Genomic DNA, 16,858 nt, shown 5'->3' with positions numbered 1-16,858 from the left:
ACTTGTAACACTGAACAGCAGTTGTGGAGAGGTGAAGATCTTGTTCTGCAGTAGCAGGATCCATAACGAATACACTCTTTAAAGGCACATGAAGATACTGGAAAAAAAACATAAGGAAGAAGCTTAAGCACAGTACAAATCCATAATTATCCTCTGCTAACGTTCTTTGCAATTATTTGTGTTGTTGTACTCACCACGAACCGCCAGTGGTTGTTGTTTACATTAACAAATGACAGAGCAGCGTCAAAGGTATCCAGTTTCACCTGTGTAAAAAAAGTGCACAACAGCATGAGGCATAATATGTCCTATATGTTATTGTTTTCATAGTGATTTTTGTTGTGGGCAAATTGGCAGTAAACATCATTCACTAGACATGTTGTCTTTCAAATTATTGTAGACTTACTTTTCACATCAGGTGTCGACTTATTTGCTCCCTTGAACCTCCGAGAATTACACCATTTGTGTAATGGTCTAATTGGAAGATTTGATGAGCAGGGTCGAACTGGTTAAGGGTAGCTCGTATATAGGCTTCGATAACCTGTAAGGACATTCACCACGTCAGTTACAAACTGAAATAATGACATGAATCCCTTTGATATTGCAATCTTCCAGAGTAATTTGTTCATATTTATGGCTAAGAACTCAACAGAACACTGATGTCAGTTACTTACCTCACCACAGATCAGTTCTTGTGGGCGTAACGTCATAAACTCAGAATGCCGCAGAGTAAAACACTGGTCCTGCGACTTTATCACTGACACCACCAGTTCAGTCTGACCTTTTTCCCACAGTGTTTTTGTCTGTAAAAGAAATTGTATTAAATGACAAAAAAAAGGTTGAAAAACAGTATTGTAATAATACTTTGTGATATCTTATCATACCAGTGTACTTGATTCTTTCCCCTGGTCTACTTTGACTTTTAGGTGATTTGGTGTAGCAGGAATTTGGACTCTGCTTTTATCAGCTTTGACTGAGGTAGCTGGTTCTTGTTTGCTGTCTGTGTCCTTTTTTTTTACCAGCCTTTTTGATTGGTTCTGGTTTTGGTTTTGATGGATTGCTTTTATCAGCTTTGACTGAGGTAGCTGGTTCTTGTTTGCTGTCTGTGTCCTTTTTTTACCTGCCTTTTTTGGGTTCTGGAATTGTTTGAGGGTTATTGTAAAATTTGGATTTCTTTACTTGAACAATGGATTTTCCACATTTCATCCAGGTCGCTTCAGCCTGTGTCACATTTTTTTTGGTTTGGGTTGTTTTTAACAGTATTTCTTCTGGGAGATTATGCCTGACAATGTGTTCGATGTACCTCCCCTTTAGAGAGGAGTACATACTTCGAATAAATTCTGCAGGCCTAAGGTTTTTTTTTTTTTGGTAATGATGGAGTGTTTGACAATGCCAAACCACGTTTCGACATGGCAGTTAGTGTCTCTGGACTGTACTTTAGATGTATCACGATCAAGGGTCTTGTCTCGGGCATAGCGCCTCAGGTCCCCAAGCATAGCACCGCTCCACAGTGGGAAGATCCCCATATAATTACCCAAAAGCACCTTTATGATCTCGGGACAGTGGTAGCGGTTTGGCTGATGTCCATCCTTATCCTCCTCTGCCTCTCCTATTGCTGCCTGTGCTTCCTGAAATACTTCTTGGAAGCATTTTGTATATGGGGACCTACCCACAATCGTCTGCGCCCGCTTCTGCTCTTCCTCCTCCCATCCACTCTGTGACTCGCTGTCTATGTCCCCATTTTCAAGTGTTGGGTTGTTGCCCTTGGCTATCAATTGTTGCAGAAAGTCTAGGCTTTGATGGACTTTTGGATGCACATGTTCTGCCAGCAAGACAGTACAGAGATGTTAGAAAATGTCCTGGCCTGACTGCAGAGACACTGTGTTTTGAATTCGTGCAAACACGAAAGTAACAAATTCCCTGAGACCTGGGTCATCCGTCCTGTGGCTGACAGTGTTGCTCACTGCTTTAATGATGTGTGCTGAGCAGAGTATTGTGGTGGATTTGATTTCATCCCACCTTTTTTGTCTGTTAATTATGCTGAACGTTCTTGCCAGATATGCATCCACACTCTCTCTGTTGAACGCCAGTAGTGTGGCCTGCATTAGTGCCCAACTAAAGTCCTTTTCAATTTGATTGACACGATGCGTTGTATATTTGGCCAATGTATGCAGAAACTGAAGTAGCCAATATGCTAGAGGTGGAACTGAATGGTTATTGGAAAGGAGCTCACAGACAGAGAGAGGGGGAGCATCTCTGCCCGCTCCAGGCAGGGTAAGGGCATAGTAAAAAACCCTTTTGTCGTCACCAGGCATCTTTCTGACAACACCTCCTGTAGCATCGAGGTACAAGGCCACCTTTTTTTCCCCCCTTAGGTGGTTGACCAAAATGCTTACACCAACCTCTGTGTACAAGTATACAGCAAATGGGTTTATCTACAGGACTTGAATGTAGCCTGGCATGTTGACACGATTGCTGTCACATTCTCTGATGATATCCTGCGTGAGTGTAAGTTCAAGAACAACATTGTCGTGAAGCTGCTTGCTTTTTTTTAGTTCTGATGAAATTACCTTGAGAATGTTCTTGCTTAAGCTGCGGGATACTTTGCCAGCAATTACTTCAGGCAGTGGAGTGGACGACAACCGACTATAATACACCCTGCTATTGCCTTTTCTCACAGTTTTTGCTATGTGGCCTTGTTTAACATTGCTTGCTGGTCTACACCTGGTTTCACTTTTAAGGTGACGGACAAGTCCAGAGTGATGTACAGAGAGTTTAATGTATTTCTGTTGTGTTGTTGGTCGTTCGGCCATTTGGATCAAAAAGCTGGCCTTGCAAGTTGAAAACTTGCATATTGCACGGACAGACAAGTATGGGGCCCTTTGTTTTCTGCTACCTGGTACACGTATGTGGTGATACGTGAACTTCAGGACACAAGCTGGATGTTATTTTACAATCTCATTGTAGAGTATATTGGTCCATGGTGTATTTAATTGACATTTTCCCTTTTGCGGTGATAGTAATAGCCACTGGTCTTTGGTTAATTAGGGCCCGAGCGCCGACAGCGGCGAAGGTCCTATTGAAACTGAAGAAATTATTATTATTTTCTGCAAGTAAATTGGCTTTTTGAGGGGCTTAACATATTCAAAAACTCACCAAATTTGGCGGGCGCATCAAGTCTGGTGAAAATGTACGTATTTTAAGGGTTTCGGGAATAACCGCGCAAAAATGGCTCGCTAGCGCCCCCTAGAAAGTTTAAAAAATTGAGCCCCTGCAGTGCGTTTAACGCAGACTCACGAAACTTGGTACACATATGTAGTATGTCAAGATGTACGTCATTAGAGCCATACCCTAAACCCAACAGGAAGTCCGGCATTTTGATTTCAAAGTTCGAAATTAGTGCGATTTTGGCCATTTCCACATGTCATGCTTTAACGAACTCCTCCTAGAGATTTCATCCGATCAACTTCAAATTTGGTCTGTACCATCTTAAGACATTAAAGATGAAAAGTTGTTAAAAGAAAAACTTTTCGTCATAGGGCATGGCTGTGGCGGGGCGGCCATTTTGTGCGTTTCGCTGCCGAAACAGGAATTGGGTGTAACTCGAGAGTACATTGTCCGACTGGCTTGAAACTTTTCAGGATTCACAAGAGTCCAACTCTGAGGACAAATAAAGGCCGATATTTACTTAAAGTCATAGCGCCCCCTAGTGGCAACAGGAAGTAGGCCTAAAAGTCAAGGTGCTATACTTTAACAAACTCCTAGAGATTGCATCCGATGGACTTCAAACTTGGTCTGTAACATCCCAACACCTTAAAGATGAAAAGTTATTAAAAGAAAAACTTTTCGTCAGACGGTGTGGGCGTGGCATGGCGGCCATTTTGAGTGTTTAGCGATGAACAAATAAATTGTTATAACTTGAGTATACGTTGTCGTATCTGCCCGAAATTTGTCACAATTGACAAAGGTCCACGCCTGAGGACACCTACAGGGCAAAATTGACTTTTGGTCATAGCCCCCCCCCCTTATAGGACAAACATCATCCTATTTACATGAAACTTATAATGTGTGGTCTACATGTGATACTGAGCTGCCCCCTATACTTTAACCACGCCCACTTACTCAGGCCACGCCCCCTTTCATAACATTTGAACCGATTAAGGTAGACCCTTGTGTGAGATATCATTGAACTCAGCAGAGAGTTGCTTCTTCATTGATGATGGTTTGGCCCGCCCCCTATGCCTAAGCCACGCCCCCTTTCTCAACATTTGAACCGTTTAAGGTAGACCCTTGTGAGGTATCATTGAACTCAGCAGAGACTTCCTTTTTCATTGGTGATGTTTTGGCCCGCCCCCTATGCTTAAGCCACGCCCCCTTTCATAACATTTGAACCGATTAAGGTAGACCCTTGTGTGAGGTATCATTGAACTCAGCAGAGACTTCCTTTTTAATTGGTGATGGGTTGACCCGGCCCCTATAATTTAGCCACCCCCCTTTTTATAACTGGTGACCCATTTAAGGTAGAGTCTTGTGTGAGGTGTCATTGAACTCAGCAGAGAGTTCCTTCTTTGTTGGTGATGGTTTGGCCCGCCCCCTATGCTCAAGCCACGCCCCCTTTCATAACATTTGAACCGTTTGAGGTAGACCCTTGTGTGAGGTATCGTTGAACTCAGCAGAGACTTCCTTCTTCATTGGTGATGGTTTGACCCACCCCTTATGCTTAAGCCACGCCCCCTTTCACAACTGGTGAACCATTTAAGGTAGAGTCTTGTGTGAGGTATCATTGAACTCAGCAGAGAGTTTGTTTTTGATTGGTGATGGTTTGGCCTGCCCCCTATGCTTAAGCCATGCCCCCTTTCATAACATTTTAACCGTTTAAGGTAGACCCTTGTGTGAGGTATTATTGAACTCAATTCAATTCAATTCAATTCAATTTTATTTATAGTATCAAATCATAACAAGAGTTATCTCGAGACACTTTACAGATAGAGTAGGTCTAGACCAAACTCTGTACTTTACGAAGCCCCAACTATTACAGTGGTTGCCTCAAGAGCAAGCATTAGCAGTAGCTATTGCGACAGTGGCAAGGAAAAACTCCCTTTTTTGTTAGGAAGAAACCTCGGACAGACCCAGACTCTTGGTAGGCGGTGTCTGACGGCACCAGTTGGGGGAGTGGTGAATGGTGGCAATAATAGTCATAATAAAGATAGTGAAACAGTGATCACAATGGTAGTCATAGTAGGGCACAGCAGGGCGTTACGGGGTGTAGTGTGGCACAGCAGCCTGGGAGGACGCGGCAGGACGCAGTCGGACACTGCGGGGAAACGCAGAGCGTAGCAGGGTGTAGTAAGTCCATAGCGTCAGCTGCACCCAGGACCCCGGTGTAGGTGCCACCCAATTCCAAGGCGATGTTCTGGGTGAAGAAGAAGCAAAGGGACTCCGGGGAGAAAACTCCCCAGAGCTAGGTTAGTAACAGGCATTTCTGGGACTAAGATGCACACAAAAGGAGACAAGTGAAAAGAGAGAAGAGGGAGCGGCTCATTGTGTCCTTGGAAGGAGCTTCCCACAGCAGTCTAGAGTTATAATAGCATAACTAAGAGAGGCAGGCTAAAGAGAGGGGCCCTGGACCGGGCTCGTACTCTCCCCTGCCGGAACGGGCTTGTACTTCCTGCCTCCCTCTACTCTACTATGCTGCAACTCCTCACTCCCTAACTATAAGCTTTATCAAAGATGATGGTTTTCAGTTTATTCTTAAATGTGGCGACGGTGTCAGCCCCCCGAACCCAAGTTGGGAGCTGGTTCCACAGGAGAGGAGCCTGGTAGCTGAAGGCTCTGGCTCCGATTCTACTTTTAGAGACTCTAGGAACCACAAGTAGCTCTGAGTTCTGGGAGCGCAGTGCTCTAGTGGGACAATAAGGTACTAAAAGCTCTTCTATGTATGATGGTGCTTGACCATTTAGTGCTTTGTAGGTCAGGAGAAGGATTTTAAATTCAATCCTGGATTTTACAGGAAGCCAATGCAGAGAAGCTAATACAGGAGAAATGTGATCTCTTTTGTTAGTTCTTGTCAGAACACGTGCTGCAGCATTCTGGATCAGCTGGAGGGTCTTGAGGGACTTATTTGAGCAGCCTGATAGTAAAGAATTACAGTAGTCCAGCCGGGAAGTTACGAATGCATGGACTAGTTTTTCAGCATCGTTTTGAGACAGGATGTTCCTGATTTTGGCAATGTTACGAAGATGGAAAAAGGCTGTTCTTGAGGTTTGTTTTAAGTGGGCGTTAAAGGATAGATCCTGGTCAAAAATGATTCCTAGATTTCTGACAGTAGTGCTGGAGGCCAGGGCAATACCATCTAGGGTAGCTATATATTTAGATAATGAAGTTCGGTGGTGCTTGGGTCCCAGCACAATAACTTCCGTTTTGTTTGAGTTTAACATCAGAAAATTGTGGGTCATCCAGGATTTTATATCTTTAATGCACGCTTGAAGTTTAGCTAACTGACCGCTTTCGTCTGGCTTGATTGACAGATATAATTGGGTGTCGTCTGCGTAACAGTGAAAGTTAATTGAGTGTTTCCTAATAATATTGCCTAGAGGAAGCATATATAAAGAGAATAGAATTGGTCCAAGCACTGAGCCTTGAGGAACGCCATGGCTAACTTTAGCGTATTTGGATGGTTTATCGTTAATATTAACAAATTGGGATCGCTCAGAAAAATAGGACTTAAACCAGCTTAGTGCGATTCCTTTAATGCCAACTAAATGTTCCAGTCTCTGTAAGAGGATGGTATGGTCAATAGTGTCGAATGCAGCACTAAGATCTAATAAGACAAGTACGGAGACAAGTCCTTTGTCAGCAGCAGTTAGAAGGTCGTTAGTGATTTTCACCAGTGCCGTCTCTGTGCTATGATGCATTCTAAATCCTGACTGAAAGTCTTCAAATAGACTATTTCTATGCAGAAAGTCACACAATTGATTAGCGACTACCTTCTCAAGGATTTTGGAGAGAAACGGGAGGTTAGATATAGGTCTATAGTTGGCTAAGACCTCAGGGTCGAGGGTGGGTTTTTTCAGAATAGGTTTTATCACAGCTACTTTAAAAGACTGCGGTACGTGACCCGTTAATAAGGACATATTGATCGTATCTAGTAATGTGGTGTTGACCACGGGTAGTGCTTCTTTAAGTAGCTTCGTTGGAATGGGGTCTAAGAGACAGGTAGTTGGCTTAGCTGAAGAGACCCTTAACATTAATTGTTGGAGGTCTAAAGGATAAAAGCCGTCTAAATAAGTATCAGGTCTTATCGTTCTCTCTAGCCCTCCTGCGCCCAATGGTGAGTCGTTGGAAGCTGTGGGCAGAAGGTGATGAATTTTTTCTCTAATTGTTATAATTTTATCATTAAAAAAGGTCATGAAGTCATCACTGCTCAGAGCTATAGGAATAGATGGCTCAACAGAGCTATGACTCTCTGTCAGCCTGGCTACAGTGCTGAAAAGAAACCTTGGGTTGTTCTTATTTTCTTCTATTAGTAATGAGTAATAGTCTGATCTGGCATTTCTGAGGGCCCTCCTATAATTTTTTAGACTATCTTGCCAATCCACACGAGATTCTTCCAGTTTGGTGGAACGCCATTTACTTTCAAGTTTTCGTGAGATTTGTTTTAATTTACGAGTTTGGGAGTTATACCAAGGTGCTAGTTTCCTTTCCTTCATCATCTTCTTTTTGATAGGAGCAACCGAGTCTAAAGTAGTCCTTAGGCAGGCCGTAGCAGCGTCTACAAAGTTATCAAGTTGGGAGGGACTAAAGTTAACATAACAGTCCTCTGTTATATTAAGGCATGACATTGAGTTAAGTGCTGTTGGAATATCTTCCTTAAATTTAGCTATAGCACTGTCAGATAAGCATCTAGTGTAGAAACTTTTATTTAATTTCGTATAGTCTGGTAGTAGGAATTCGAAAGTTATTAAAAAATGGTCTGATAATAAAGGATTCTGCGGAAATACTATTAAATCGTCAATTTTGATGCCATATTCTAGCACAAGGTCGAGGGTGTGGTTAAAACAGTGCGTGGCCTTATGCACCCTCTGACTGAAACCAATAGAATCTAGCAGTGAATTGAAAGCAGTACTAAGGCTATTGCTGTCAATGTCCACATGGATATTAAAATCACCTACAATAAGTACTTTGTCTGATTGAAGGACTACGCATGATAAAAACTCTGAGAATTCAGATAAAAACTCAGAATATGGACCTGGTGCTCGGTAAACAACAACGAATATAATTGGCTGTACTGTTTTCCATGTTGGGTGTTGAAGATTAAGAACAAGGCTTTCAAACGAGTTATAATTTAGTTTAGGTTTAGGATTAATTAACAGGCTCGAGTCAAATATGGCTGCAACTCCCCCTCCTCGGCCTGAGCCTCGTGGAATTTGGGTATTATTATGACTGGGAGGAGTGGCTTCGTTTAAACTAACATATTCGTCATGGCCCAGCCAGGTTTCGGTGAGGCAGAATAAATCAATGTGGTTATCTGATATCAATTCGTTTACCAATAATGCTTTCGATGACAGAGATCTAATATTTAATAGTCCACATTTGATTTTCCTATTCTGTTCTATCGTTGCAGTGGTTGTTTTAATTCCAATTAGGTTGTTTAGTATAGCACCTCTTTTGTTAGTGTTATGTTTAAACGGTCTCAGTCGGGGGACAGACACGGTGGTTATGGGATTATGAATGGGTGATTGCTCTGAAGGGAGCACAGAGGGGCGTGTAGCGCTGTATCTCTGATTATTGACTTTGGGAGAGTGTGTCTGGTCAGTGTGCTTGTGGGAGTGTTTACGGGATGTAAACAGTCAATCAGAGGTCTGGGTATGCAGGGCGTGGTGCATATTTCCACGTAGCATCTGGCTTCCGCGTGTATTGGGATGAATCCCATCCCTGCTGAACAGGGAGCCACGTTCCCAAAACAGATTGAAGTTGTCAATAAAACCTATCCTGTGAATGCTGCATGTGAGCTGGAGCCAGGTGTTAAGGGAGAGTAGTCTACTAAAGAGGCCTGATCCGCGACCTAGAGATGGAAGTGGGCCCGAAATAAAAACCGACTTCCCAGTGCTTTTTAAAGCCTCAATGAGAGTGGTAAAGTCTCGCCTTGTGCGCTCACACTCCTGAATCCGAGTGGACATGTCGTTATGTCCACAATGGACCACGATGCGTTTGATAGAGGTCGGAAATGAGGGTATCAGGTCCATGACTTTAGCCAGGATGTCTGCAACTTTGGCTCCGGGAAAACAGTGTGTGACAGCATTATGAAACCGTAGGTCTCTAGTGATGGAGTCCCCAATAATTACTGTGGTTAGGGGGAAGAGCGTACGAGGAGTGGGGGGGTGTGGGTAGCCGGTGACGGGAGCAAAACAGTCAGTGTCGGTTTCAGATGGGCAGGGAAAAGAAGAGGAAGAATGCTTACCGTTCGGTTGTGGAGATTGTTTTTGAGGAACGTTGTCATTTGGCCGATCCAGGCAGTGTAGGCCACCGGACCGTCTGACTACCGCATCCCTCAGAAGCTTTCGCCGCGCGGTAACAATCGTCTTCCGTGACGACGGCTGGTCAGTCTGCTTTGAAGCGGGGCGAGCCCGGTGAGCCGCACTGGCCACCACCGGCTCCGACTCCGACAAAGCATTGAAGCGGTTGGAGAGGCTGGGGGCAGGAGGCGATGGAGCCCTACCCGAGGATCTCTTTCGGCCGCAAACCACCTCAGTCCAGGGTGGCTTGATAACCGGTGTCGAGCAGGACGATGGGCGTGGGCAGGTAGCTGGGTCCCATGGCGCGGTATCCTGGAAGGCCGCCGAGAGAGATGAGATCCGGAGCGACTGATTATGGGCCACGTCCAAGCAGGCGGTTAACAAAGCATCTTTGGTTTTTAAGTCCTCGGAAAGCCGACGAACATCTTCCCTGAGGTCAGCAATTTCTTTGTTTGTATTATTGAACAACGAGGAAATCCTGAGGGGGAGTGGGGACTCGCCAGGTGTAGAGGTTGCCATGAAGCTAGCGTTAGTTTAGCCGGTAGGCCTAGTCTTGATAAATTAGCGTGAGGCTAATACTTACTTACACGTAAAAATGTATCTTTGGTTTTAAAAACACTTTATTAGTATAATAAAAACTAGGCGATAGAGCCGACTGTTAGGTAGAAGGTTGAAGGCAGCTGCCGGCTGCCTCGTCCCCGCCGACTGCTGTCGCTTGTGGATGACGTTCGCTTGTGGATGACGTGCAGCAGCATGCAGGCAGAGTGTGAGTCAGCAGAGACTTTCTTTTTAATTGGTAAAGGTTTGCCCCGACCCCTATGCTTTGGCCACACCCACTGTCACAGCTAATGAACTGTATGATGTAGAGTCTTGTGTCAGGTATCATTGAACTCAGCGGGGATTTCCCTTTTCATTGGTGACGATTTGCAGTGTCTGAGTGCCGCGCAAATGCACGGTCGCAAGGAGCGGCGAACGCCTGTAACCCCGACGCGCACAGAGGAGCGAGGGCCCGTCCATCGCTGCTTGCAGCTTTAATGTTACATTGAATTTACTTGGCACTGGTGGTATCTTTCTGTAACGGCTTGTGTCCTCCTTGACCTTCATCGCAGACTCATCAGAATCTATTGTTCGCACTGTGTCCTCATCATCTTTCCCTTGCTCCACCTCCAAATCCTCATTTTCCTCAGTCTCCATGCCTCTCTGTTTGACTTTCACAGTTTTCTTCTCCACCTGCTCAACATCTGAATCACTTTCTTCTGATTCTGTGCCCGTCTGTATCGCTCTGTCATCATTTCTATTAACACACTTTTCTATCTCTGAATCATCTTCTTCCTCTTCCTCAGAGTCTGTACCTGTCTGTGTGATCTTCACACTTTTAATCTCCCCCTGCACAACCTCGGAATAATTGTCTTCCTCTTTCTCAGACTCTGTGCCTATACATGTTTTCCTTTCATGGTTTTCCACCTGCTCAATGTCTGTATCATCTTTTGACTGTGTCCCCTGTTTTGCCTCGCATCATTTGTGTCATCATCACTTTGTTTCTTGTGATGGTACCCGTATCTCATTCACAAGTAAAGAGCTCGTGAACTTCAGGGGAACAACACCATCAGACTTATTTCCCACTTTTCTTCTCCCTTCACTGGAAATTTTGGACATTCTGGTCAAAGGTGCGCTCACCTTTGCTCACGCAGCGAAACGCCGGAGGAGAGGGAAACGGGCCGGTGCGCTGGTGCATCTCCGCCAGCGAGGTTCACGCACACCGTTACCTGGAATATTCCTCTCTAACGTGCGCTTTCTGCCCAACAAAGTGGAGGAATTACAACTGCTGTTGGGGAGAAACAGGGACTTTTCTTCATCTGCTGTTTTGTGCTTCACAGAGACGTGGCTCTGTGGATTAATACCGGACTATGCGCTGCAGCTGGCAGGCTTCCAGCTTTTCAGAGCGGACAGAGACACGGACCTCTCCGGCAAAACTAAAGGTGGAGGAATCTGTTTCTACATCAACAGCGTTTGGTGCAACGACGTGACAGTGATCCAGCAGCATTGTTCTCCTGACCTGGAGTATTTCATCATAAACTGTAAGCCTTTTTATTCACCCCGTGAGTTTGCTTCATTCATTCTGGTCGGTGTTTACATCTCACCGCAGGCCAACGTGCAGGACGCGCAGCGCATGCTTGCCGACCAGATACTGTGTGCGGAGCGGACCAACCCAGACTCCCTAGTTATTGTCCTTGGTGACTTTAATAAAGGGAACCTCACTCATGAACTCCCTAAATATAGACAACATATTAAATGCCCGACCAGAGAGGAGAACATTCTGGATCACTGTTACACCACAGTCAGGGATGCTTATCACGCCGTCCCCCGTGCTGCACTGGGACACTCTGACCACGTCATGGTTCACCTGATCCCCGCCTACAGGCAGAAACTAAAGCTCTGCAAACCTGTAGTGAGGACATCAAGGAAGTGGACCAGTGTAGCTGTGGAGGATCTCCAGTCATGTTTGGATTCTACTGACTGGGATGTGTTCAGGTGTTGGGACCGTTCAGGAGTGAGTTAAACATTATCTTGTCAAACAAAGGATTTCCGGCCAACATGTGCTCAGAGACAATGGGCCTGAGACAAAGAAGGGCCTACCTGGAAAATTCCGATCCAGGTCTCCTCAGGAAAGATGGTTCATCACCCATTTTCTAACAACAGCCTGCATGCAGACCTTGCAGCCTAAAAGTCGCACCCAGGTGCTACTGCACAAAATGGCCGAAACACCAGGAGGTCCTGCATTCCCATTGGACCAGTGGACCCCAAACACAGCATGGGGCCTGAGACTATAAAACTGGCTTAGACACCAAAATCTTCGTCTTTCATAGCAACCCCGTTGCTGCAGGAAGCACGCAAGCTTGTGCCAAAACTTCCACTTTCTGGCAAAAGTGGATTTATATCTTGGTGTTCTGGAAGAACACTACTGGATTCTGTAACACACATCGTGTTTCAAAACTGCAGAGAGAACAACACGTTCTCTAGAAGGAAATCGGACATGGTTTCTTCAAAGTCAACTCTAGCTTGTCTTTCACTGCCCGTGAAGAAAGACAAGCTTTCCTTCGTGATCTGCTGACGGGCAGACACGGACCCCCGTTTCTTTCGTGGAAACCTACGGACAAACGGACTGAACACAGTAAGAAAGCTTACGTCTGGGCAGAGATAAATAGTGTGTTTTATTAATGAGTAATTTGCTATTGCTGCTACTTTGTGTTACCATTAATGTGATCTGATTAATACAGCACTACTGCTGCGAGTGTAATGTATTAATCTAGGATTGTGACCGCTGAGTCAAATCTATTCTGTGAATGTACTCTGATCACGGTGCATTGTTGATATGTTGTGTTGAATATGTAGCTAGCTTGGGTGACCTGTAAATGCTACATTGCTAGCTCCTTCCACGGAGTTTAGGTGCTGTACACCGGAGTGGTTATGATGAACGTCCCCTCAGTCAGACGAAATTCTCAGAGTCTGCGCCTAATTCCACTTTAGTCCAGACATGAGTTGACTGAGAGGGTTGGTCATTATCGGTAACCAAGATCCAAGTAAAAATATATCTCTTTCTCTAACCTTTCTCTCACACACACATATATGAACACATAGCTAGTTACATACACGTGCTAAGGTGAACAGCTGGCCAACAGCTAGTCACGTAGCTAGCTACAGAACGCACACTGCTTAACAACTGCGCTCCTCAGGGTGTCCCTTTGTGTCAACCATACGGTAGCCTGAATGAGCTAACGGCTAATCTTGGGCCTAGCCTAGCAATATCGCCCTCTTGGGGTTATACAGTTTTGTGCAGCTCACAGGAGTAGCCATTTTTGTAATCTTTGGCTAGACTACACCTCGTCAACCCCCCCTAATCTTTCACACCCACTCTCTCACACCCACACACCCACACACACACAAACACACACACACACACACACAAACACACACAGAGGGTCTCCCCACATGCTGTTTTGTTTTTGCTTTGTTTTGTTGTAGTTCATAAAAACGTATATTGGTTTTAATTGATCAAAGGATTATTGATTGGCCATAATTTTGAAGTTAATAAATTCTACTATACTTTACTTAGCAGTTGTTTGTGATTATTTGTGTATTATTGTATTAATTGCTGGTTAAGCACAGGTCAGTGCTCGGATTTCACCCTTCCACAGACAAATGAAACTATTACACAGTTCAATATTGGCCCCTGAAGTTTCAGGGTGGTGCCCCGTTTTGATTGTTTGTTGATTTGATAAAGTTATTAATAACCATATTCATAACTTTATTAATATTGATAAACATCTTTGATAATATGCCAATAATCTGATCTGTACCCCTACGAGTACCCAACACAGGACTGCTACCAACAGTCTGGATGAGTACACAGTGGCTGTGACGTCATACATCAGCTTCTGTGAGGACTGTTGTGTTCCATCAAGCACCAGGGTGAGTTACAACAATGACAAACCCTGGTTCACAGCCAAACTCAGAAGGTTAAGGCTGGCTAAGGAAGACTCGTTCAGGAGTGGGGACAAAGACAGATTTAAAGAGTCAAAGTACAAATTTAGCAAGGCAGTGAAGGAGGCTAAACGTCGGTACTCTGAGAAGCTCCAACGCCAGTTCTCAGCTAACGACTCTGCGACTGTCTGGAAAGGACTTAGGCAGATCACCAACTACAAGCCTAAAACCCCCCACTCCTTCATTGACCGACACCTAGCCAACGACCTGAACGAATTCTACCGTCGATTTGAAAGACAAAAGGACAGTCCTGACACCATCCCCCACGACACCTCCCTACAGCTACAGCCACTGTGCATCACCTCCACCTCCCCCACCTCAACAGGGTCCTGGCCACCAATGCCCTCCTTAAAGGTCCTCCTCCACCTCCACCCCCCCTCCCACCTCAGTGACGACACTCTCCATTCATGAGAGGGACGTCAACAGACTCTTTAGGAGACAGAATCCCAGGAAAGCTGCTGGACCGGATGCTGTCTCCCCATCCAGCTTGAAGCACTGTGCTGATCAGCTGTCTCCAGTGTTCACAGACATTTTTAACACCTCACTGGAGACATGTCACGTGCCAACCTGCTTCAAGACCTCAACCATAATCCCTGTCCCCAAGAAGCCAAGGACCACAGGACTTAATGACTTCAGACCCATCACCCTGACCTCTGTGGTTATGAAGTCCTTTGAGTGCCTTGTGCTTTCACACCTCAAAGCCATCACCGACCCCCTCCTGGACCCCCTGCAGTTTGCCTACAGAGCCAATAGGTCTGTACTGCCCTGCAAAGGCAAAAGACCTTAACTCGCTAGAGTGTGAAACTGAGAAAAATGACTTTAAAGTTTCTGTTTTGTCCAGACAAAAGTATTATAGGTAGGACTCCCAAAATGTTACAACTAGTTGCTATAATGAAGACATGTTTGTATGTAAAAAGTCTTGAGCATAAAATTGACCTTTGACCCTTGTTTGGCAGTTACTGTACTCTGCCTTTGTATCATGTGCCAAAAATAAGGAGTCGTGCAAAGGCAAAAGGCAGTAACTGACATATAATCAATATTTGCTTGCTGTTCACCATACTTACATCCATTATAAGAACGCCTAACCAAGGTCTAGTCATGGTATTAGTTTTAAATTATATAGAAGACCTTTGGTTGTTCCTATTTAGTGCTATAATGATCAGGATAGTGCGGCAACACTAACACAGTTAAACATTATGACATTTAAGTTACTTTGCAGTACAGTATGTACATAATGAATAAATACAAGACACATTTTCTCAATAAAGATAATTTAATTATAATTGAATACAAAGGTATATTTATTTAAATGCTAGATATAGAGTAATAATTAATTAAACATTAGACCAAGACAGAGACATGGGCGTAAATCTCATCTAACTGTTGGGGGAAACAATAAACGTAACATTTATCAAGCAATTTTCAAAGGAGACACAAACAATGCAGCAAACAATTATACAGTTGTAGAGGATATGTGTTGTGGAACTCCAGTAAGTAGGCTGACATGGCTTTTTTATCCACTTCAAACATCGGATTAAGTGATCAGTTATACGGATGATGCCGAACGGCGAACTGAAACCCCAAGCAAAAAAGCTAGCCAACTAGCCAGCTGGCTCATTCTCTGTTACCAGTGAACGCATGTTGGTTGGAATTAGCAAGTTAGCTAACTAAAATTCCAACAAGCTATTAAACAAGCTATCAAACAAGCTAGGTAACGTTATATTCATTAACATAGAGCAAGGCCGCCCAATTTGGGGCCCGCGGGCCAAGTTTGCTCTCTTTGTTTTCGTACGAAACGTACATTTTGTGCAGTTAAAAAGTACATAATCTAAGTTTAACAGCAATGTAATGCACAGTGCTGGTAAACTACCCATTTAAATTACATATGTACGTTTTATCTATGGAGAATGGCAAGAATTACGGTATTCTTCAACATCGACATTTATTGATACATTTTGGCCCTTCATATGAAAGAATTTGGGCACCTCTGACATAGAGGATTCATGGAAAAATAATAGTTGTTTGTAAAGACAAAGGTTTTTGTCTTTAGGTTTTTAAGATACTTTTGTATTGTTTTACATATATTACATTATTTACAATTACACAGCATGTTTTTTAATCATTTTTTAAGGGGGGGACAACCCGCAGATGGGGTGGGTCCTAACCCCCCGTGATTTCCGCCTACTGTTCATTCCTCATCCTCCATGTTCACAGGCAGCGAGACCCAGAAGGCCCTTCTGCTGGAAGGCATAAGAGGACACAGGTTTTTAACAATTTCAATTTTCTTGCCCTCTTCAATCCCCCGGTCATGTGACCTGAGGAGAGAGGGTAGATTCATGCTGAACTTCTTCTGGAGAAAGTCCAATTCAATGAAGCTTTCATCTGTGTGGGCGAGTTTGTAAAACAAACTCCTCGACCCACGTCGCAGCTGAATTTCAGCCACTTCGCTCAACCTGTGGGCCGTCTTGACCTTCGTGGTGGAATGGCCATCCCTCCAATTCAGTACATTGGCATTTTTCATGTGTAATGCTTCCACTTTTCCGGAGTTGGAAGTGGCCACTACACTAAAGAAGTCCTCGTAGTCATAGACAGCACCACCAGGCCTCTTCTTCATCTCCAGCTCTACGCCATGGTGAAAACTGTCGGCACTCCCTTTTCAAAGTACTTCAATGTGATATCCTCCCTTTCCGAGGTGTCAGCATTGATGGTGCAGACTAATGTACTCAACAGACACCAGTTCTTGTTCTGGGATGCACAATTGTCCACCCAGAAGATGCTGTGTCTGACATCTCGCTCTTTCTCCA

At 44.4% G+C, this 16,858-nt stretch overlaps 1 long non-coding RNA gene across 1 annotated transcript; it reads right to left on the bottom strand.

Annotated features, from left to right (window-relative positions):
• Positions 1-194: 194 nt before the first annotated feature.
• Positions 195-3,036, bottom strand: LOC118493262. The gene is made up of 3 exons (XR_004895266.1): positions 672-3,036; positions 404-538; positions 195-263 (listed from the first exon to the last, which is right to left on the bottom strand). It is a non-coding gene; the product is annotated as an uncharacterized LOC118493262 (long non-coding RNA).
• Positions 3,037-16,858: the final 13,822 nt, after the last annotated feature.

Source organism: Sander lucioperca, chromosome 15 (genome assembly GCF_008315115.2).
Source record: "Sander lucioperca isolate FBNREF2018 chromosome 15, SLUC_FBN_1.2, whole genome shotgun sequence".
NCBI classification, from domain to species: Eukaryota; Metazoa; Chordata; class Actinopteri; order Perciformes; family Percidae; genus Sander; species Sander lucioperca.
This window is presented reverse-complemented; position numbering and strand designations above follow the sequence as displayed.